We start from the raw sequence: 23,487 nt of genomic DNA, 5'->3' as shown, positions 1-23,487 counted from the left end.
AGGGTATTGTTTTAGCAGTACTGCGAAAGGCTTTATGCCTGTGTTCATGGCTTTATGCCCGTATTCATGGCTTTTATGCCCGTATTCATGGCTTTTATGCCCGATTATGTGATATCATGGCTTTTTAGCCATACTGACTGCATACATGGTTGACGTTCTGCGTCCCATGGTATGACGGCCCGAGGCACCGCGGTGTCCAGTGCCAACGACCCGTTATCCAGTCCAGTCGTCCAGTATAGGTTACTTGGGCATGGAAAAGTATAACTGTGATTGAACTAATTATTAAAGAAAATACGAAAATTAAGTATCAGGAATGATTACAAAAATACAAAGAAGCTCAAGATCATGAAGAAAATAATTAACGAAATGCATGAAGAAGTTAATATCATAAAACATGATTAGCCCTCGACTAAACAATAAGTTAATAATTATTCATTTCTTATGAACACAATAGCAAAGAAATTATTATTTTTATTTGCATATTATATTTTCTTGTATTATTGGCACCACTAAGCTTTATGCTTAGCGCGTCGCTTTTGCAACGCGTAGGTACTGAAGATTTGGACAGAGGGCCCAGTAGACCACAGATTCGGTAAGGCAGTTCACAATTCTGCATAGTGTCCGTGTCACCTCACCATCCACAGTCCATTGGTAGGACACTATGTCCCATTTTGTATTTTGAGGTTTTTGTAAATTTTGTAATTAAACTCTTATTTTATCATGTGTATTTGAAACAAATGTAATATAATTTTGTATTAATGTAAGTACTTGTAAATTGTGATTATAAATCCCATGTGAGAATTTATTTATGATTTGAGTCTAATGATGATGTGAAATGAATGAATGACAAATAGAGGAATTGTTAAGAAAATTGTGTTTGTGAAAGGAAAAGTGAATACATAACTGTGACTTGTACATGATTATCATATGAGATGAATGATTGAGAAATGAATGGTGAAAAATGTTGAGATTTTGATATTGAAGTTTGAGAGTGATGAGATGATTGAATATGATCATAGGAAGTGTTTTTCACAGGTTCCGAAGAACTGTTTTCTCTATTTTTAGTCTTTACTATTACGTATTTTCTATAAAATTCTCGGAACCTCAAATGAATTATAATTTCGATAAATGGCTTAAATAAATTATATTTTACAAGTTATATTCATAAGGAAGAATAAAAAATGAATTAAGATAAAATAGAGTGCTCGGCACACTGAGTGGCATAACTTGCTCGGCTATACTGTAGTCGGGTAAGGGGTGTCACAAAGTCACTCCTCAATGGCAAAATTTCTTTTCAGTCCTTCAAAAACACCATTTTTCCTACAAAACAAAGTAAAAATTATAAATTAATCCAAAATTGACAATTATGAAAAACTAACTAAATAACTAATGAAATTAGCTAAAAGTAACTAATAATCAAATAAAATGGCTATGAAATTAAACCTAAATGATTATGCAAAATGTATGCATCAAATACCCCCAAACTCAAGCTTTTGCTTGTCCTCAAGCAAATTTTAAAGTGTGATACAATTTTTTAGGGGTGCCTTATCCAAAGAGCTATGAAAATCACCTATTAAAGTAACTTAACACACCTTTAGCCATACCAGCAATCCATATACCCATCCTTCAAAATGCAAAGAATCTAATGCTTATCCAAGCTTTCACCGCTTAGCCATCAAGTCAATTATCATTCAAAATCCCCAAACCGACCAATCAAAAGAGAGAGTCATGCTCAAAAGGAATTCTAGGACAATCAATAACCAAAGTGTCTCTATATAGAATGATGGAATTAAATGAATGAATAGATAATTTTCCAATCCCATAGGCAAATTCCCTATTCCTATCTCCACTAATGTAGCAAGTACTATCAAGAGATCAAAGGTCTTTTTAGGGATGTAATGGGGCCATGGGGTTCAAAAATGAGGCTAAGAAGAAAAATGGGTAAAAAGGATTCAAAGCATGAGAATATTTTCAATTTTGACAACATAAGGTACACTTCTTATTTTATTATATTTTTTTCTTTTTCTCTTTTTTTTTTATATCTGGAGGAGAGAAATACACAATGAGAATTGTCAAGTGCTAGCATAGTTTACAAAACACATAAAAATGGAGGGACATTTTGATTCTTTAAACTTGTATTTTGCATTTTCTTTTGATGATTGTCCCTAAAATTTGCCACCCCCAAACTCATTTCTTTTAATACTTTGGGTGGATTTCTTTCATTTTGAATGACAATAGTGAAAAGCACATATACTAGCACTTTTACAAGGTGACAAGCATTTCTTCTCCCTTTTATTGCATTTTTTCTTTTCTTTTTTTTTTTTTTGAATATGTACCTAATGTTATAAATAATTATTCTCATGAAAAGGATTGGAGTGTTTGGTTCATTGGCTAGGTAGTAATAAGGGTTTCAAGAAAAATTAGGGACAAAAAGGCTCAAAAGGGTTTGCAAGGGTCAATTTTAATTAGGAAAAGGGCCAAAGGTTTAAAATGAGAAGGTTTAAATCAAAGAATGCCTAATCATCTCTCTTTTCAAGTACAAGCTGGTATTTCGCCTTGAAAGGTTTAAAAAATTTGTTCTAGGATTGGTGAGACATCATTTGACTACCTTATATCCAATAACTCCCTCTAAACACTTCCATCTCCAAATGACTAGTTGGGTGGCTTTTTGGCTAAGAAGATATAGGCAAGGGATAGACACTTCAAAACCTTGCATCTCTTAGGAAACTTTCAATCCACAAACCCAACTAAAGGTAAGTCAAATCACTCTCATAGGCAACTTTTCAATACTCAAGGGATTTGGCAAAAGATTTTAATGCATGATGCATGATTCCTAAAAATGAGTAATGCATTAACTAAATGAAGGAAGTCTAATTGTGTGCAATGTGTACAATTTCTAAGTGATGTATAATGTGTGTGTAAATGTGTTATGTATATGTATGTAAGGATGTATATGTAAAATATTTACAATATATGTAAATGGAATGGGATGAGATGCTCCTATACTCAAAATGTGAAAATGAAGCAAAAATCAAAATGTGCACCCCCAAACTCAAAATTAGACATTGTCCTCAATGTCTCAAGTAGTGCATTATCAAAACTCAAAGTAAACAGGAATTACCAGGAATTGTGAGATTTAAGAGTTACCTAGTATGGAGCAGATGAGAATTCAAGATATAATAGAGATGCATAAGAAGCTGCACAGGTTATACAGAATAAAGTGCTATCCAGAACAGGTGTATAAGCTGTGCGGTTCTGCGTGAGTGGCAATAAGGACTACACAGGCTATGCAGAACATTTGCATAAGGGTATTCATAGCCTATGCAGTATATTCAAAAGCTGCTGCATGATAATAAGCAAGGGAAAATGTGCAACCACCAGTAGAAGCATGCAAATATATACAGAGTATGGACAAATATGCACAAAGTGAAAGATGCAGAGAAAAGTTAGGGCAAATGCGGCGAAAATAGGAGTGGAGAAGAAGAGGAGAGGTAATGCCGGAATAAATGGACGTGGGGGGAAAAAGGAGTGAACAGGAATATCGGGAGGTGGAGGTGGGAAAAATGGTGCCGAAAACAAATTTGATTTGAACAGGGTTTGTGTAAAAACTGCATAAGTGAAAAGTGAGTTGTGCATAACTTATGCACTCTCTTATGCATGTTTCGGTGGGTGATAAAAAGGTGTGAAAAACTGATTATGCAAGAGTGCATAGCTTATGCACTAACTTATGCAAGTTCCGGCTTGCTTTGGACTTCAGAGAAATAGCTCATGTAAAAGTGCATAAGTCATGCACTGTCCTTATGCACTGTTCGGCAAGTTTTGACTTTCAGGGAGAGTGGTCATGCGGAAGTGCATAAGCTATGCACTCTGCTTATGCACCTGTTGGCATGTTTTGGTTTTTGGAAAATGTGGTCATGCAGTTGTGCATAAGCTATGCACTCTGCTTATGCACTTTTCGGTGGGTTTTGAAATTTGGGGTTGGTGGTTATGCAGAAGTGCATAAGCTATGCACCCTCCTTATGCAGGTCTCGGCAGATTTTGGTGTTTGGAAAATGTGGTCATGCAGTTGTGCATAAGCTATGCACTCTGCTTATGCACCTCTCGGCAGGTTTTGGAATTTGGGGTTGGTGGTTATGCATTTGTGCATAAGTCATGCACCCTCCTTATGCACCTCTCGGCAGGTTTTGGATTTCAGAGTTTCTGGTTATGCGGAAGTGCATAAGTCATGCACCCTCCTTATGCAGACTTCGACAGAGAGAGAAAATGCAGGATTTGAAGTCATGCAGTTGTGCATAAGTCATGCACTCACTTATGCAAGGTTTGACAGATATGAATTTTGACAAAATGAGGCTATGCAGAATTGCATAAGCTATGCACTCTTCTTATGCACTTTGCAATAGAGATGAAAAATGGCAAGAATTGTGGTTATGCAGGATTGCATAAGCTATGCAGTTGCTTATGCACAATTCAACAAGATTGAGATTGCAATGGAAAATGATTTGCAAGTGTGAAAAAATACCCTAGAATGAAGAAATATAATTCTATTAAGCATAAATCATGAGAAATTATCACCAAAAACACATCAATATATACAAAATCCATCAAAATTACATCACACATGCTTGTAAAAGTGAATCCTGCATAAAAGGCATTTGTGACCCATGCCATTTTGACTCAAATTCTGCAAATCAACATTTAGCACATTAAAACTCAATAAAATCTGCATAAAGTTGCATTTATCTACAAATGATGAACTCCCCAAGTCATGCCAAGAAAATGCAGCATGTTCATCTTAAATCTCACACCCCAAATAAACTCAAAACTACAAAGATGACCCACTTACCACCATATTAACATTAAAAGCACATATACTTAAAATTTACACACCCAACCTCACCAAGAACATAAGTAATCTGCTGCAGACACCCTCTTTGCTGCAGAATGTCATTTTTCCTCTGCATAAACCAGATAGCAGCCCCTGCACAGGTTAGGCAGCAAAAACCAATCAGTTTTTGGGAGAGTTTGAAGGACAAAATTTTCAAGTTAAGAATCACTCCCCAGCAGTTCACCAGCCTTTCTTCATTGAAATACATCTACAAGGGACAAGATTCAACAATGTCAAAAATTGAATTTGGGGAGATTTAAGATAAAAACAAAAGTAATGTAAATAAAAGTAAATCAACAAAAGCAAAATTAAAGAACTTGGGGTGCCTCCCTGTCGCAATGGGATTTTGCGGTCGCCCGGACGATCACTCACCGAAGTGGGAAAGAGTGAGGAGTCGCCACCTTAGTTTTGAGGGGAACTAAAGAAAACCATTTGAGAAGATAAATGAAGAATGAAACCACTTCAAGACAGAGATTCTAGGTTCGGGGTCCGTAAACGGGTGGGGAAGGTGTTAGGCACCCCACCTCGTCCCTTAATAAGGGTAAGTAGGTTTAATTTTGCGTCCTTTATAAATTAGTTAGAAGGGCTTAAACGGGAATGTTAATCCTTTTGGTAAGAGGAATATTTGGTTTTTCACTAATTAGGATTACCCAGATACACAAGTAAATGAGACAACCTTAGTGAACGAGTGTGAGAATCGGATAAGAATTCTCCTCCGACCTCTTTTAAATTATTTATTAAAGTTTTGAGGGGAGACCGGATAAGAACTCTCCTCCGAACTCCTTTAGAGTTATTTATTAATGTTTTGGGTTGAGACCGGATAAGAACTCTCCTCCGATCTCTATTTAATGTTTATTAAAATTTTGAAGGGAGACCGGATAAGAACTTTCCTCCGATCTCTTTTAGACGTTTGTTAGAATTTCGAGGGGAGACCGGATAAGAACCCTCCTCCGATCTCCTTTAGAGTTATTTATTAATGTTTTGAGTTGAGACCGGATAAGAACTCTCCTCCAATCTCTATTAAGCATTTATTAAAATTTTAAGCTGAGACCGGATAAGAACTCTCCTCCGATCTCTTTTAAATATTTATTAAAAATTTTGAATTGAGGTCGGATAAGAACTCTCCTCCGATCTCTATTAAGTATTTATTAAAATTTTAAGCTGAGACCGGATAAGAACTCTCCTCCGATCTCTTTCGGATTAGCAGGAGCCTGGAAGGGGCTTTGCCGATCTCCCGAATTTCAATTTCAGCTACATGTCACAAGAACCTAAAACTAAGGTTTCTGGCATTCAAAAATGCTGGAGATAAGGTTTCTTGATACCCTATGACTAAATGGGTAATACTAAACTTGATTTACCGACCTTCCATGTAGTCATTTCACGCATACCTATTAATGTCCGATCTGTTCTGTCTAGTTTATTTTGGTTTTATTCCTCTTCATGGTATCTTGCCGAATTCCCGTTCACGTCAGCCTAATAGTTTGGCTATTTTCCTGACGTGTTATTCAAGCTTTCTCTTTTAAAAGAGGCCCTTAAGTTGCAGATACCTATATTTTGCCTGACCACTTACACGCTACTAGGAGCTAAAAGCTCGTATTCAGAAATGACGAAAATTGACGAAATGATGGACCGATCACTAAAGAGAATTCGAGAGTAACGTTCTTTGAGATTTTTTTGCTTAGAATAAACTTAAAGAAAACCACGTACGTAAAGAGAACAAAGAAAGTGCGAAAAGTAAACGCAAATACTTAATAAAACAGTAATATGAACTCTTACCTGTGAGGAGCCAAATATATTGAAATAACTGTGAGGTGGTAAATAGTGATGAAGATGGCGGATTGATCAGCCTGAGAGTTGATGTCTGTGAGGAGCCAAATGTATTGAAATAAATATGAGGTGGTAAATAGTGATGAAGATGGCGGATTAACCAGCCTGAGAGTTGATGTCTGTCGTGAAACCGAGAGATGCTTTAGCTAAAAGGTAACCGGGTAAGAATCAGGTGGAAGGAAGTTGAGCTTGAACAGAGGAAAAGAAAGCAGAGATGACGAGAGTATGACCAGATAATGAACAAACTGGAAATGTAGAGTTCCAGTATTCAAAATCTTTTCCAAGAAAACACTCCTGAAAACTAGTTTCAAAAGTCTTTTGATCACTACAAAACAGCAGAGTAACAAACTGAATGAAGTTTGAGTTCCTCCACGATAATAGCGACCTCTTGTCTATATTTTTTGTCCGCCTTGAACAGTTTTTCATGCAGTATTTATAGGAATCGGGTGCTCCCATGAAGGGTCGTGGATTTATTTTGAGGAGATGGAGGGTCAAGATTTTGAAGTACATGATCGGATGTTCAGAATTAAAGAGAATCAAAACGAATGGCTGAGATCGCTTCTCGGAATATTTGTCCTTTTCCTCTTTTAATCTGACGGTCTTGAATCCTCTTGTCCGGAACGATCTGAGGGCTAAGAGTGAAAAACGCTGGTATTGTCGTCTTCTCTTTTGATCCAAGGGTTCCGGATTCATCCTTACAAGTGAGATCAACGGTGGAGATTGGGATGTACAGGACTGACATGACATACCTCGCACTGTCAAGATTGTGCGGGCGATTCTTAGGCGTATGTGGAGATCTCGTCGCCATGCTTTAACTACCTCGGCTCGATTCTCACGACGGTTATTGGAATTTGTCTTATTCTTTTTGTCTTCCGATCCTCCCTAGCTCCTATTCCGATCTCTCATGCCGATCTCCTATCTCCGATCTTTTATCCCTTGATCACCTGATTCGGTCCAAGCATTAATTACATCTCGATTCTCGAAGCGTCCGCTTCGTTTTCCGCTCAGCATTAAATGCCCATTTCCCCCTATATATACCCCTGTCGACGGAGACATTTTCTTCATCTGACTTTCCTCTCTTCTTTTCTTACTTTCCCTGTTCTAGCTGCTCCGGTGGAAGTTCGCTATAATCGTGGCTTTGATCTTTTCCGATGAACTTCTTTACTTACCGATCGAAAATTTATGATCCGGTGATCGCATGACCTTAACTTACGATGGTGAGAGAACCGGATTTGACCGATCTGTATTGCGGACCTCGGTTGTACCGATCTCGAGTCGCTCAACCGAAGTTCATTCGGCTTCTCACCGCATTGGGTGTTCCGGCGTCTTTCCTCCACATTGGGTGTTCGGCTGGTCGGTTTCGAATGGTAACATCGGTGACGATGTCTCTCATCTTCATGGGAGTCATAATCACCCCATCCGAAGCCGTACATCCGTCCGATGTCAATAGCCGGTCTCTGATCGAACACATCTTTTGATTCACCACAAGACTAGGCTTTGACATAGGCCTTTTAGATAGGATGTTCCACCTGGTCTCTAGAGATCGCCCAAATGATGTAATCTGAAATGTAATCAGATCTCTAGAGATTGCCCAAATGATGTAGTTAGACCTTTATTGTAGTCCGATCCTAGAGATCGCCCAAATAATGTATTTTATTTTCAATGCAATCCGATCCCTAGAGATCACGTAAATGATGTGATACAATGTTAGTGTAAACCGATCACTAGAGATCGCCCAAATGATGTAATCCGATCTTTTGAAAATAAAGACTTTATTTTGTCGGTTATCATCTTATTATTTTTGCATTGATTATTTTTCCGATCTCTAATGTGGTTATCCGATCTGGTTCTTTACCTGAATGACACTTAACTGATCCTTTATTCAAAATATTTAACTTATTATGCCGATCTCCAATTAACCGATCTCTGAACATTCGGATATTTGAGAGAAGTGTCAGAACAGCTGTCGAGTCCCACCAATCGATGCGCTGCCTAGAACCTCGCGAGCATTAAATGCTCGGACTAGTATAAATAGGGGTGGGAGGGTTAGCCAGTTGTTCTCTCATTCCATTTTCAATCCCCTGCTCACGACTTCGAAGTTCTCTCATTTTCTCCAGTCTCTCCGACGCCGATCAGACTCCGGTAAGGACTTTGATCTTCTTTCTTGTTTAAGTTCTTTGTTTCTTTTAAAAATGAGCGGTGCCGAAGGTCAGAGAGCGGCGAGCCCTCCTTCCATTCAGTTCTCATGGTCATCGTCTGACGAAGAAGAGGCAGTCGGGCCCAGCGTGCAACCTAAACCCCCTAGGGTCTCTCGCCTGTGCCTGGTCGGGTCATACCATCAAGGCTTGCACCACCTTCAAGGAGAGAGACCCTTCCTATAGACGAGCTTCCATCGGTTCTTCGAACTGATCTGCAATCGTTTGTTCAAGAATACAATATTTGTCCTGATTCATATGAGCTGATCAAGTGCCATGGCGATCTTCGTGTCGATCATTCTTTTGAAGAGGATGACATGGTCATGGTGTACGAAGAACAGTTAAAGGCCGGTCTGAGGTTCCCTCTAGCCGATTTCTATAAGGAGGTCCTAAAATTTCACCGAATATCCATTGTTCAAATCCACCCCAACTCGTGGCGGATCTTGGTTGCTTTCCGAGGTCTATGCCGAGCTAAGGGAATCAGACCTACGGCTAAGGTGTTCGCCGAGCTACACAGACTAACTCGCCGAAAGGATGACGAACACTGGTTCTTTCAGGCGAAGCCTCGTTGCGGACTCTTTTCCGATCTGCCCTCATCCCTTAAGAATTGGAAGAACCGGTTCTTCATTCTGAGGAGCAAAGATCCGAGCTGCTTTGAGGACTTTCCTCGTAGCTGGTGGTACCAGGCCTCGCTCAAGCACTTTACCCCAGTCAAGAGGAAAGCTTGATAGTGATGGAGCCTGAAAAGTCGTGCCACCACTCTAAAATATTCTGTCCAAATGCGTGATCGCGAATCGCACCATTGGACCATGCAATCGATCACGCCGAGATCGCGAACTTCCGCTCTCGACCTCGGCATTGGTATTTTCTATATCTCGATTCGGGACCTTAGCGATCTCACTAACCTCTTTTACTGCAGGTATGGCGGGTGGTGAGGGTTCTAGGAAGCGGAAGAAGGAAAGAGAGATCTCCCGGAAGGTAAAGGAGATGAAGCGTTCGGAACGTCTTCAAACACCCGGTCACGAACCTGGGGAGATACAAAGAGACCCGCCTCAACCTTCGGGTCCGTCAACCATTGAGGTCGCGATCTCCTCCTAGATCGGAAGAGCAGCCCGCCTCTCTCGGTTATTCCAAGCACGGAAGGAGCCTTCTCAATCTTCTCGGGAGGACCTCTTCTCGTGGCGCTCGACATCGATCATTGCTTGAAGAATAACCGGATCGTTAGGGAGAACTCCGATTTTGCCAAAGTCACGGGATCTACCATCTTCTTTCAAGAGGATCGGACAGCTATCCTGAATGGTCTCGACGATATCTTGGCTCGAACCATGAGCCTAAGCGTGGAGTGTCCGTGAACCGGACCATGATTCGAGAAAAGATTCAGTGCAGGTAAGGAGGTTGGGAAGAAAAATCAGAATTGACTTCCTCCGATCCCAACTCTCATCCGCTCGGGATTATATATCTCAAGTCGAGGACGGCGAAGTACCATGAAGACCGGTGGCCGAAGGTCTCGTGACTTGGCCGAAAGTGAACGGGCTCTCAGAGAAATCCGCACTTCAGCCAACGGCCGCTCAGGTCGCTCAACTTGTAGAGGAGCTTAACGCGAAGGATAAGGAGCTTTCGGAGAAAGAAAGAGAGCTCAAGGAAAAGGATGAAGAGATGGTGTCGGGAATAGCCGGAGCCTATGTGAATGCTCATAAGGATCTCTTGGCCGAACTTCAAAAGCGCTATCCTGAAGAGGACTTTTCTTGGATGGACGACCTGGCTCCCGGGGGCGATGGTGAAGATAGTGAGGAGGAGGGCGAGGAAGAGAGAGAGAGAGCGAGCAGAATGTAAATCAGGCTGGGGGATCACCCCCAGCCGAATAACTTGTACAAATTATGAAATGAAATGGAATATCTCTTTTGTTCAATGAATGGATGTGATTGGAAAATCTTCGAATTTGCCTAAGTATTTGATTGTATGAGCATAGCGAAACATGAACTAAATTCCATTATTAATCTAAGTATAAAAGATCGGAAAGCACAATAAGCATGAGATCGGTGGGGGAGAAATGCTGAACGGGACTTGGTTAAAATTGAAAATTTAACTTGAACACTTAAGATCGGAACCCTCGTTAAACCGAACCCAAACTTTAGCTCTTAATCTTCCGAAAAGGAGGTCGGCAATAAAACTGGTAGGAAAAGATCTAGTGCCAGTTCATTTTATTTATCAACAGAGATCAGGAATATACTTGACAGGTCCGGAAATTCGACAACGGGTTTGAGAGGTCGGTAAATGATTTGAGAGATCGGCGAGGCTTAATGAATATGAGGACTCAGTATTAATTCAATTTTTGTGAGGAGAGATCGGAAATGTGACCGCCTAAAGAGGGATCGGAAACGAGATTAGCTGTTCAAAGAAGAATTTTTATTGATTCTAGGGATCGGCCAAAATATGGTGTCGACGCTCCCAAGAGCGCTAATTTATAGTCCTTAGCTGGACTCTTTTCATGTTTCATGGTGGCTGAAATTGGAATTTATTGCCTCTGTTTCCAATAGGTTCTTCAATGAATCTATATTTCATTTTCTTTCCATCATATGAGAAGATCCTTGTTGCTTTGTCTAAAAATCCAACCATTTCTTTCTTGACGACCTTTGGTGCATCTTTTTCTTTGAGAGATGGTTGCTTGACTTCACTTTTTTCCACTTGCTCAACTTGAAAGATTGGTGCCATAGGACAAGGTGGATTACTATTCAAATGTTGTGCAAATGCAACCTCTTTTGGATTTTTATCATTGATACTCCCTTCATGGATAAGACAACTTTTAAGAGAAGCCTTTGGATAGCTCTTTCTAAAGTGCTCTTTTACTAACTCATCAACTATATCAATTCTCAAACAAGAGTCTACATCTTCATGTTGCTTCTTCTTATCATTGCCAATGTTGAAGACTAAATGATCCTCTCCGACTCTGAAAATGAGCTTTTCACCTTTCACGTCAATCAAAGCACCAGCTGTAGCCAGGAAAGGCCTCCCCAAAATGATTGGGATATTAGAATCCTCTTCCATGTCCAAGATGACAAAGTCAATAGGTATATAAAATTTCCCAACCTTCAGAGGCACATTCTCCAAAATTCCTTCAGGATACTTAATTGATCTGTCAGCTAACTGAAGAGAAATGTGGGTTAGCTTAAGATCTCCCATATTGAGCTTCTCATAAATGGAGAGGGGCATAAGGCTAACACTAGCCCCTAGATCACATAAAGCTTTTGTAGAACATGATTCCCCAATGTGGCATGGAATTGAAAAACTCCCTGGATCTTTGAGCTTTGGAGGAAGTTTCCTTTGGAGGATAGCGCTGCATTCCTCAGTTAAGGCTACAGTCTCATAATCTTTAAGTCTTCTTTTGTTTGAGAGAATTTATTTCAGAAACTTAGCATAAGAAGGCATTTGGAAAAGAGCATCGATAAAAGGCACATTTATATATAGCTTCTTCAAAACCTCTAAGAACTTCCCAAATTGCTTATCAAGCTTGGCTTTTTGAAATCTCTGTGGAAAGGGAAGCTGTGGCTTGTAAGGCTTTGGAGGTATATATTTCTCTTCTTTCTCTCCAACCTCCTCTTTACCTTTTCTTGCACTCCCTTTTTCACTCTTTTGTTTTTCATCTCCCTCAAAATCTTCCTCATTTTCTCTCTTTTCAACTTTTTCACTCTTCTCATTATGCACTATTTTACCACTCCTCAGTGTGATGGCATGACATTGCTCCCTTGGATTTTCTGTTTGATTAGGAAGTTTCCCCATAGAATTGGTACTTGATGAGCATGCTTGTTGTGCAATCTGATTTTCCAGCATCCTATTGTGTGTTTGCATTTGTTCCAGCCTTGCTTTCATCTCTCTCAACTCTTCATCACACTTAATTTGATTAGCAAGAATTTGTTGTAATAAAACCTCTGTGGTGGAACTTTGTTCTTGCTGTCTTGGTAAAGGTGCAGGATTTGCATTCTTTTGCTGAAAACTAGGAGGTGGTTGCCTAGGTTGTTGGTATTGATGCTCTTGTTGTTGTGGTGGAAAGTTCTGAGTTGAAGCTTGATTCTGCTGATTCTCCCATGAAAAATTGGGATGATTCCTCCAAGCATATGAAGGATAATCTACTCCACAGCTCATTGTTCCTTCTGCATAAGTAACTTGTTGAGAACTTCCAGAACATGATGATGAACTGACTAGCATACTTAAATCCTCCATTTTCTTAGCAAGGACATTAGTGAGTGCATCAAATTTGGCATTCATCATGTTGAATGGATCAAGCTCATACATTCCAGTAACTTGCCTTTTTTGAGTTGGAGTTGACCCTCTTGGACTACTCCATAGATGACTGTTCTTTGCTATTTTCTCTAATAACTCATAAGCTTCATCTTCATGCTTAATGATGAATTCCCCTCCAGTTTGAGCATCAATGATTCCTCTGATAGCAGGAGTGACATTTGTGTAAAAATTCTAGTTTATCATCCATTTAGGAATGGCATGATGTGGACATTGTCTCTCTAACTCCTTCCATCTCATCCATGACTCATAAAGAGTCTCATCTTCTCTTGGTCTAAAAGCAATCATTTGATTCCTCAACTCTTGAGTTTTTCCAGGTGGAAAGTATTGGGCAAGAAATGCATCAGTGAGCTGCTCCCAATTTGTAATTGAGTTGTGAGGTAAAGAATCAAGCCAATCCAATGCTCTATCTTTCAAAGAGAATGGAAACAATTTTAGCCTTGCTGCATCATCAGATACTCCTGGTTGCTTTTGCATGTCACAGATCATAACAAACTTCTTAAGATGAGTATGAGGATTTTCTGAAGGATGACCTCCAAATTGAGAATTCTGAATCATTTGTAGTACTCTAAAATCCATCTTATAACTATTTGCATCAATTCTTGGTCTTGCTATACTCTCTCTTAAGTCATCAAAATGAGGAAATGCATGATCCATCATACTTCCCTTAGGCACATTAGCATTTACAACTTCTTCACCATGAGCTGCATTTTCATTGTTTCGATCATTTCCAGCATTACCATCACCAATTCCAACTCTTTCTTCAGCCATTTCTTGTTCAGTTTCAGCTGCTCTCAATACTTCTTTTCTTCTTCTAGTTTCTTTCTTGTTGGCTCTACAAAACTTCTCAATTTCAGTATTAAATAATATGGATGTATCACTTGTGCTTCTAGCTCTTCTCACAAAAGATTAAGAGTACCTAAAAAAAAACAAACAAACACAAAATGAAAAGATAACAAAGATAAAACTATAAATAACTAAAATAATCAAGAATTTAATCTTAAATAAACAACTCCCCGGCAACGGCGCCAAAAACTTGATGTGTCCCAACTGCAAGTGCACGGGTCGTTCAAGTAGTATAGAAAAAGATATCGTTCCCACGAGGAGTTGTGTTAATGATTGAATTTTTGATGTAAAATAAAATATGTTAAAATTGTATTTTAATCAAATTAATAAATGAAATTTAGGAATTTGAAGCATGAGGTATGAAAATGCAAAACTAAATTCAAACAATGACTAATTTGATAATTCGCAAAATAAAGAAATTGATAATAATGAAAATTAATAAAATGAGATTAAACTAAACACTCAAAAGTAAAATTCCAAGTAATAATTGATGAAAGGCAATTCTGGAGTTAAGGGTTCATATTTAAGTCATTTTGGGATTTTCCCTAGCTAGCCCAATCCATGAAATTTATGGGTTTAAAGGAGATTAATTCTAAAATCCTTTGAAAACTCTTTCGAGTGAGACAAAGAGTGCCTTAATTAACTTAATCCTACTTTCGTGGAGTTAAAATTAACCAAGACCCGTTAGGTTCTTTAATCAATCTATTAAAATCCTCTTAACCCTTAGTCTATTTCTAGATCTAAGTTAATTAAGTCCAATTTCTTGATTAACTATCACTTGGTTTTCTCCTTTCGGTGCTTTAACCAAGGATTAAGAACATAACTTAATGGGGCCCTTCATTAAGCATGTGAATAAGCACACAAGAAATGGATTAAACCTCATAAATTCATTAAATTGGGACTAACCCAGTTCAAATCCACAAAAATAACTAAAATATTACATCCCTTACTCCAGAATCAAAGTAAAACTACTTACTATCCATAATGTTTACAAGAAATTCTGAGTTTATAAGGAAATAAAACTTTAATCTAAGCTAAGAAATAAGAAACTAAACACTAGAAATGTAGGAAAAATGTAAGAAAAGAAAGAAATCTCCAAATCTGGTTGGAAATGGAGTGGGAGATGATTATGACTCTTCAGCTGCTGCCTCCCCTATTCTTTTTCTTCCTCTCCTTGCTTCCCCCTTTCTAAAATGGGAAATGGGACTATTTATAATATTTTCTGACATGGAGCCCTAAAATGGTGAGTTCTAGGAGGAATTTTCTGAGGGAATCTTCTGCCAGCTCATTAATGAAACCTTTGTGGGACTGCATAAGTGGACTGCATAAGTTATGCAGTCCCTTATGCGATTTTATTGTTCTGGTTCACTTATGCAAAACTGCATGACTTGGCGCATAGGTTATGCACATTTCCGTGAGATTGCATAAGGGAGGCATGAATCTGCATAAGCTATGCACTCTCCTTATGCACAATTCGGCAGGTGTTGGAACAGTGTTTCTTCTCCTCATGCGGATCTGCATAGCTTATGCGGCAAGTTATGCGCAATTTTGTCTATGCATATTTCCACTTGAAAACTTGTTTTTACATCTTTGGCTGTAGAAGTCACTCCTCAATGGCAAAATTTCTTTTCAGTCCTTCAAAAACACCATTTTTCCTACAAAACAAAGTAAAAATTACAAATTAATCCAAAATTGACAATTATGAAAAACTAACTAAATAACTAATAAAATTAGCTAAAAGTAACTAATAATCAAATAAAATGGCTATGAAATTAAACCTAAATGATTATGCAAAATGTATGCATCATTGACATTAGATAGGTTTCTGTTGATAACCTCCTGCATAAACAGCTTATTCTTACAAATAATCATCACCATAAGAAGAGTAATCAACTCCACAACTTTGAGTTCCATCTGTGTAGGTAACTTGTTGCATAGTTGTAGGAGTTGAGGTTGTTGCCTTTGTGCAAAAATTACTAAGAAGCTGAGTCAACTAATCAAATCTTGCATTCATGTAGTTAACTGAGTCAAGTTCATAGATCCCAGCATTCTTTGGCTCAATTACTCTTGGATTTCCCAACAAATGAGTATTATGAGCAATCTTCTCTAATAGATCATAGCATTCTTCACTTGTCATTCTCATGAAATCTCCTCCTGCTTGTGAATCAATTGTGTTTCTTATGGCTGGAGTAACTCTGGTGTAGAAATTCTGAATAATCATCCATTTGGGTGTTTCATGATGAGGACATTACCTTTCAAGATTCATACAAAGTTTCATCATCCTTGGTTTAAAAGCTACTATCAAATTCCTCAAATGAGTGGTCTTCCCAGGTGGGAAAAACTGAGATAGAAAAGCTTGAGATAGCTGCTCCCAAGCCTAAGTAGCTATAATAGCTTGTGGAAGTGAGTCATACCACTCTAATGCTGAATCCCGAAGAGAGAATGGGAATAAGGTGAGCCAAATCACTTCATCTGAAACTCTAAGCTGTCTTTGAGTGCCACATATCATCAAAATTTTCTTCAAATGAGAATGAGAATTTTCAAGTGGACTACCTCCAAATTTTGAATTTTGAACCATTTGAATGAGACCAGTCTTTAACTCAAATTGATTAGCTCCAATGATAGGTCTATCATCTCTCACATCTGCACATCTAGGAAAAGCATAATCTAACATGGATCTTTTCTGAGGATCATTTTGATTAGCAACTTCATTCTTCCTATTTTACTCATTTCCTCCATTATTTCCACCAATAGCTCTATTTTAATTCTCCTTATTTTCAATTTTCTCCTCTTGGTCAAACCCTTGTTGTTCTTCTTTTTCTGCTTCCTTTCTCCTCTTAGATTCCTTTTTGTTGGCTCAACAGAATTTTTTAATTTTAGGGTTAAACAAAAATTGAGTGTCACTTGAGCTTTTCGATCGTCTCATAAACTAGAAAAGTACCTGAAAAATACAAGGAACAACAGTGAAAATAAAAGAAAATAAAAATTCTAATCAGCTTAAAATAATTAAAATCCAACTTAAAAACAAACAATTCCCCGGCAAGGACGCCAAAAATTTGATGTTAGCTGTGAAATAGCTTCCGCAAGTGCACGGGTCACAGTAGTATAGTTTTAAAAAATATCATTATCACAGGGAATTGTGCTTAAATTGGAATTAAAAGAATAAGCTAATTAGAGTGGAAAAATTTAAAGATATTAAAAATGAAAATTAAAATTAAAATTGGTATTTGAGGAATTTAAGCTAAATCAAACAATTAACTAAATTAATTAAACTAGATTACCAAAATTTAAATTGAAATTGGGAGGAATTAAATCTAAATTCAATAAAAAAATTAAAGTGATTCTAGAGATAGCGTTTTCAATATTGTTTGCATGTGGTTTATCCCCAATTTAGCCAAACACATGAGAATTGCAATTTTGAGGGAAATCAATTCTTAGTTCTTTGAAACATTTTTCAAGTATTTCAAAGTTGGTATTCATCAAATCAAACCCTATTTTCACGGTATTTCAAACCTGATAAAAACCCAATTAAAGCTCTAATTGATTTTGAAAGTCCCTTTAATCTTCTTAGCTTATCTTTAACACCAAGAAAACTAAGTTTATTGCAAGATTATCTATCCCAAACATTCACTTTTCAGTCCATCTATTAAGGATTAAAATTTAACTTGATGAGGGCCTATTCATCAAGTAAGGCAACAAGCTCACAAGCAATAAATCAAAATGCTGCAAATCTCATTTAAATGACTAAATCAATTCAAAAACCACAATACAAAGCAATATTTACAAACCCATCTCTTGAATCTCAAAGATCTACTCACAAATCATGGTTTCAAGACAAATCCAAGTATAAAATAAAGAAATAATGAAAATCTAAGCTAAGGGAAAGAAAAACCCAATAAAATGATAAAGAATCTGCTGCTGGACTGTTGTAGAAGGAGAAAAACCCAATAAAATGATAAAGAATCTGCTGCTGGAGTGTTACAAAAGGCGTCCTCTACTGCTGCCAAAAATCAATCTCACGTACTTCTCTTCCTCTCTCTCTCACTTGCAAAATCTCCTGATTTTTCTCCTTATGGAAAGAAAGAGAAAAAAAAGTTTTTTTTATGGTGCAAAGGTCTGTCCTAGAATGGGTTAAAAAGACAGAAGATTCTGGAGAAAATGATGTATTAAATCAGAGGGACGAAAGTGCCACGTCAGTAATTTTCATTAAAACGTCACAAGCTGAGTCGGTTATGTTGCGCCTTGTATTGCAAGTTGTGTAACTTTCTGCCCGAGAAAAACTTCATGTCTGACAATGACACAACCTGTGACACAAGCTGTGTCATAAGTTGTGTAACTTTTTGTTTTTTTAACTCAACTTTAAAAATTTACAATTCAACTCTAATTTCTTCCAAATGACTGCTCTGATCAAAATACACCAAAATTCTCCAAATTTAACCTACAAAACAAACAAGTTCCAAAAATTAAACTAAGAAGTGTAAAAAGGCAAAATTGACTAAATATATGCTAATATTTATAGTAATAGCTATAAACAAAGGTCAATTATGTGTAAAAATTATATCTAAATGATGATATAAAATATATGCATCATCAACACACATCCACAATCGATGTGAGATATCAAAAGATTTTAAGTAAATAAGTTTATGAGAAAATTATTATTTAATTCTTGTATTTTAACAAAATTAACTTTTGGTCCCTGAAAAATACATTATTTAATTCTTATATTTTACTTTCGTTAAATTATTCAAATGATTTTTATTCAATTCTCTCGATATCATATTTATGTTTTTTACTAGAAAATGGTTTTCTTAAATTATCACCTTAATTACTAGGAGATTTAGCTAAATTGATTAATCATTTTAAGTGTATAGTTTGTACCAATTTTTATCAAAAGATGAAAAATAGAGAGATAACAAAGAGAAGAAGGGTGTGGTGCAGAGGGAAAAAAAATAAGGGAGTATAAAAAAAAAAAGAGGCAAAAAGTCAGGACAATTTAGGTATAAAACACATAATAGGAAGAATTAAAGAATTAACGGAACTAAATTATAGAAATTAACGAATGTATTTTTTAAAATATAGGAACTAAATAATTAGTTTCACTAAAATAAATAGATTAAATAGCACTTTGAATGACATTAAACCGAAAAGATTAAATAATTTAATAGAAAATAAAATATAAATAGTAAACAATAATTTTCTAAGTTTACACATATAGTAGATGCAATTTTTTATCCAACCTAAACTTCTTTGGTTTAAATCTATATTCAATTGAAAATAACACAAGCCTCAATAGCATGTAAAATTGATTATCAACCACATAACTTATATCAACTGACTTAAAATTTATCCGCTTGGATTAGCACAATTAATCTAAATTTTGATTTTATTTTTTTTTTTAAATAAAAATTAAAATTTTGACTCAAAATAACATGCAACGAGTAGATAGATTCAAACTTAAGCTAAAATGTCATATAACGGACTCATTGATATTTGAACACGAGACTTCATAACCCTAAAAACGATTATAAGCATTGATTATAAGAATTTAATGGTTAATGATGAAAATCCCATTACTTTTATCTTCATTTATTATTAAAATCCATAAAATTTTAACCGAAATAACAAAAAAAAATTATTAAAAGTCTATTAATTTGAGTAATTTCAATTTTAGAATCTTTTGGACTGTTGAATTCTATTCGAAATTATTATTAACAATATTTTAAAATATTTTTAAAAAAATACTGAAATTTAATTTGATTTTTATTACAAATCGAAACCAAACTAAATACAGTTTTAATTTGATTCTAATTTAGTTAATATTTTGATTTAGTTCTTATATATTTTGGTTTACAGTTTCATTCTTTTAATTATTTTATTTTATTTCAGTCCAGTTTTATTCAGTTATTAAAAATGTTTTTAAATAATTTTACCCTGTAAAGTAAATTTAAATCATCATTGAGTTTTAAAGTATTATATAATTATTTTATTATACATACTTTTTTTTTGAGAATTATTATATTATATTTATTTTGAGAATTATATTATATATACTTAAGACAGAAAGAGTTAACATAGTTTCCCTAACAGAGCCTATTTTGTTTTCCTAAAAACTCAAAATGTTAATGTTAAATTATTAAATCATAAAAGTAATTTATTTAATGGTTCTTCAAGATCTCATATTGGATGTGAAGTGTGCGTATGTGTATATAGAAACAAGGACTTTATTAAAATTGTTATAGTTTTAACGGTAGTCTATTCTTTTCACTGACTCATGTGTGCGTGTATTCTATTTATCGATAAAAAAAAAGGAAGTCCTTTGAGTGAAAATAAGGAAGAGCTTAGTGTTTCAGTGTGACCCTGGTTAAGGTCTGTGAGTGAGTCAAATGTGCTCAGAGACTGATCCTTTGGAATCTCACCTCGGATGTGGAGAGTGTGTGTGTGTTGGGGGGGGGGGGGTGGTTTATATAGAAATAAAGAGTTTGTTAAAAGTGTCATAATTTTAACTGTGATCCATTCTTGTCACTGATTCATGTGCACATATATTTTATCTATCGATAAAAAAAAATTGAGTGAAAACAAGGGGGAGCTTAGTGTTTTGGTGTGACCATGGTTGAGGTCTTTGAGTGAGTCGAGCATGCCCAAAGACTAATCTTTTGGAATCTCACATCGGATGTGAAATGTGCGTGTGTGTAGGTTATATAGGAATAAAGATTATTAAAATTATCATGATTTTAATAGTGATCTATTTCTATCACTGACTTGTGTGTGCTTGTGTTCTATCTATAAAAAAAATTATTTAATATGATTTAACATATGGAATTAATTTATTTTGATTATATATTAATTTTAGTTTTAAATTTTTTATTTTAATTTTCTTCCATTTATTTAGCTCTAATTATGATTCAAATTTGAAATCACATAATTTTGCAAACAACTCCAATATAATTGAAATAAATCTCATTAATTTTTATTTTAAATTATTAAAATATTTTTATTATTAAAACTTATTCAATATTTTAATAAAAAAGTTAATATCATTTAAATATTAATTTTCATATAATTAACATCTAATTAAATTATCAATTTAATTTAAAAGATGTTTTTTATATTTTTCATAAAAAAAAATACTTTAATGGTATGAATTTAGAATACAATATCTTAATTAAAATAAAATAAAATAAAAATCTACACTATTTTCTTTAAAAAAATACAAATTAAAATATGATATAATTAATATCTCATATCAAGAAAATATAACATCACAAAAGCAGTCTTACTTATATATCAAAATTCAACTTTGAGTTGAAACTTTTATTAGGTTTTTTTTTTTTAACTCTTAAATAATTAGATTTATCTCAATTACTACACATTATTTATTTTACAATAATTTAAATTGAATTTACTTTATTTACCGCAGATGTCATTTTACTTGATAAACTAATATGATAAAGTAAAAAATATATATAAAAAAATGAAGATGGGAATTTAAACAAAAAATTATTTCTATCCAAAAAATTTTCTCTAATTATTCATTTTAGGCTGTTAATTTATCAAATTACAACACTATAATTTTTCTACCAAACTATTTAAAACAAAAAGAAAAGAATTTATTTAAATATTCTATATATATATATATATATATAATATAAATGTTTAAATTGACTCTCATAAATTTAATTATTGTGCATCTTTTTTAATAAATATAAAAGTAAACTGCTCATTTATATAATTTGCTTGAATATTGTAGCTCTTATTTTCATATGAAAATATTAGTTAAATTAGCTTAATTTTTATCCTACTAAATTTTACATGTTAAAGTCTTAATATTTGAAAATTAATTTGAAAATTTTTATTTTTAATATGTATATTTTTATATGTTCACCTTAACGCGTGCGTAGGACCACATAGTGATAAAGGGGCTGTGACCCTCAAAATTTTTAAAATTATAATCTCATCACAAATTTTAAAGAAATTTTCTCAAAAATTACTGTTTTTCCCTAAAATCTTTAAATTTAAAATTTCATCAACAATTTTTAGTATATTCTTTTAGAAAAATACCATTTGCCATTCTAATTTTTTTTTTTTTTGACCTTTTCATTTCTATATAAATTTTATTCGTATTTTTATATTATTTAATTTTAATCCATTAATATTTTATATTTTTATTTTAATCCCTATAGTTTTATTAATATTTTACTTAGTTTCATTTTAGTATTTATTTTTAGTCCTAAGTTCATTTTAGTATTTATTTTTAGCCCTAAAAGATTACTCTCTGGTTCCACTATCGATGGCAACAGATCAAATTTTTTGCTGGTACTTGATATAATCGAACTCTAATAAAATGAGTTTGAGTATTATGTAATCGAGTTTAGATGAGTTCGATTTTAAAAAATAATACCCGTAATAAGTTCGGGTCATGTTCGAGTTATGTATATTGGTTATCCGTTACTTGAACTAGTTTATATAAATTCTTAATTAAATATAAAATATATTTTTTTCATAATAATATTTATAAATTTTATATATTTTATTTAAAATAAAGTGAAATTTAAATATTTTATGAAATTATTAAAATTTAAATTATTAATAAAAATAATTTTTCATGCAGATTATTATTTAAAATATAAAAAATTAAATAATTCAGATATTTTTCAAGTAATAATAATCAGGTTTAGGACGAATTTCAATAGTTAATCCGATTTGAAACGAGTTAAAATTTTGAGAATATCAATCGAGTTCGAGTTCGAATTCGAATAAGATGATTTTTACAGGTACCCTAATTGTTATTATTTCTAAGTTATATATATATATATATATATATATATATATATATATATATATATATATATATATATATATATATATATATTGTCACTTTCCTTCTAGATTAAAACATTAATATAACGTGCAATTTCTTGTTAAACAACTCCAGCGTTGAAACAATAAAAGTATAGTATATATGACGATGAGGAAACTAACAATATATAAGTCGAAATAAAAAATAAAAAAAAATTCTGTTATATATAAAGCTATTAATTCCTCTAGAATTCATATAATGCTAACTTAGCACGGCATTTTCTGTATACATCTTCAACATCTATAAGGTACAATGTATATATATACGTGTGTGGTCATCCATCATGGAGAATCTCTAGCCTTGTCCTTCTTCTAGATCAATTTTTTTTTATATATTTTTTTATTAACTTAATTTCGTTTAAAATCTAAACGTGAAATCATATAAATATTAGAATTTAATTGTAATATTACTTAAGTCGAAACTCATTAATAATTATAAATTTTTTATATGATATTATATTATTCGTTTTATTATGTAAAATATCAATAACGGTAAAAAAAATTAATATTAAGTTTCCATTTATTTAAAAAAATTATATGCTTCTAAAAAATATTTTATGTGAACAATATTTAAAAAAA

At 34.4% G+C, this 23,487-nt stretch overlaps 1 non-coding gene across 1 annotated transcript; it reads left to right on the top strand.

Moving 5' to 3' along the window:
- Nucleotides 1-13,399: 13,399 nt before the first annotated feature.
- LOC131179702 (small nucleolar RNA R71) lies at nucleotides 13,400-13,507 on the top strand. The gene has a single exon (XR_009148589.1). It is a non-coding gene; the product is annotated as a small nucleolar RNA R71 (small nucleolar RNA).
- The last annotated feature ends 9,980 nt before the right edge of the window (nucleotides 13,508-23,487 follow it).

This window comes from Hevea brasiliensis, chromosome 4 (assembly GCF_030052815.1).
Source record: "Hevea brasiliensis isolate MT/VB/25A 57/8 chromosome 4, ASM3005281v1, whole genome shotgun sequence".
NCBI lineage: Eukaryota > Viridiplantae > Streptophyta > Magnoliopsida > Malpighiales > Euphorbiaceae > Hevea > Hevea brasiliensis.
This window is presented reverse-complemented; position numbering and strand designations above follow the sequence as displayed.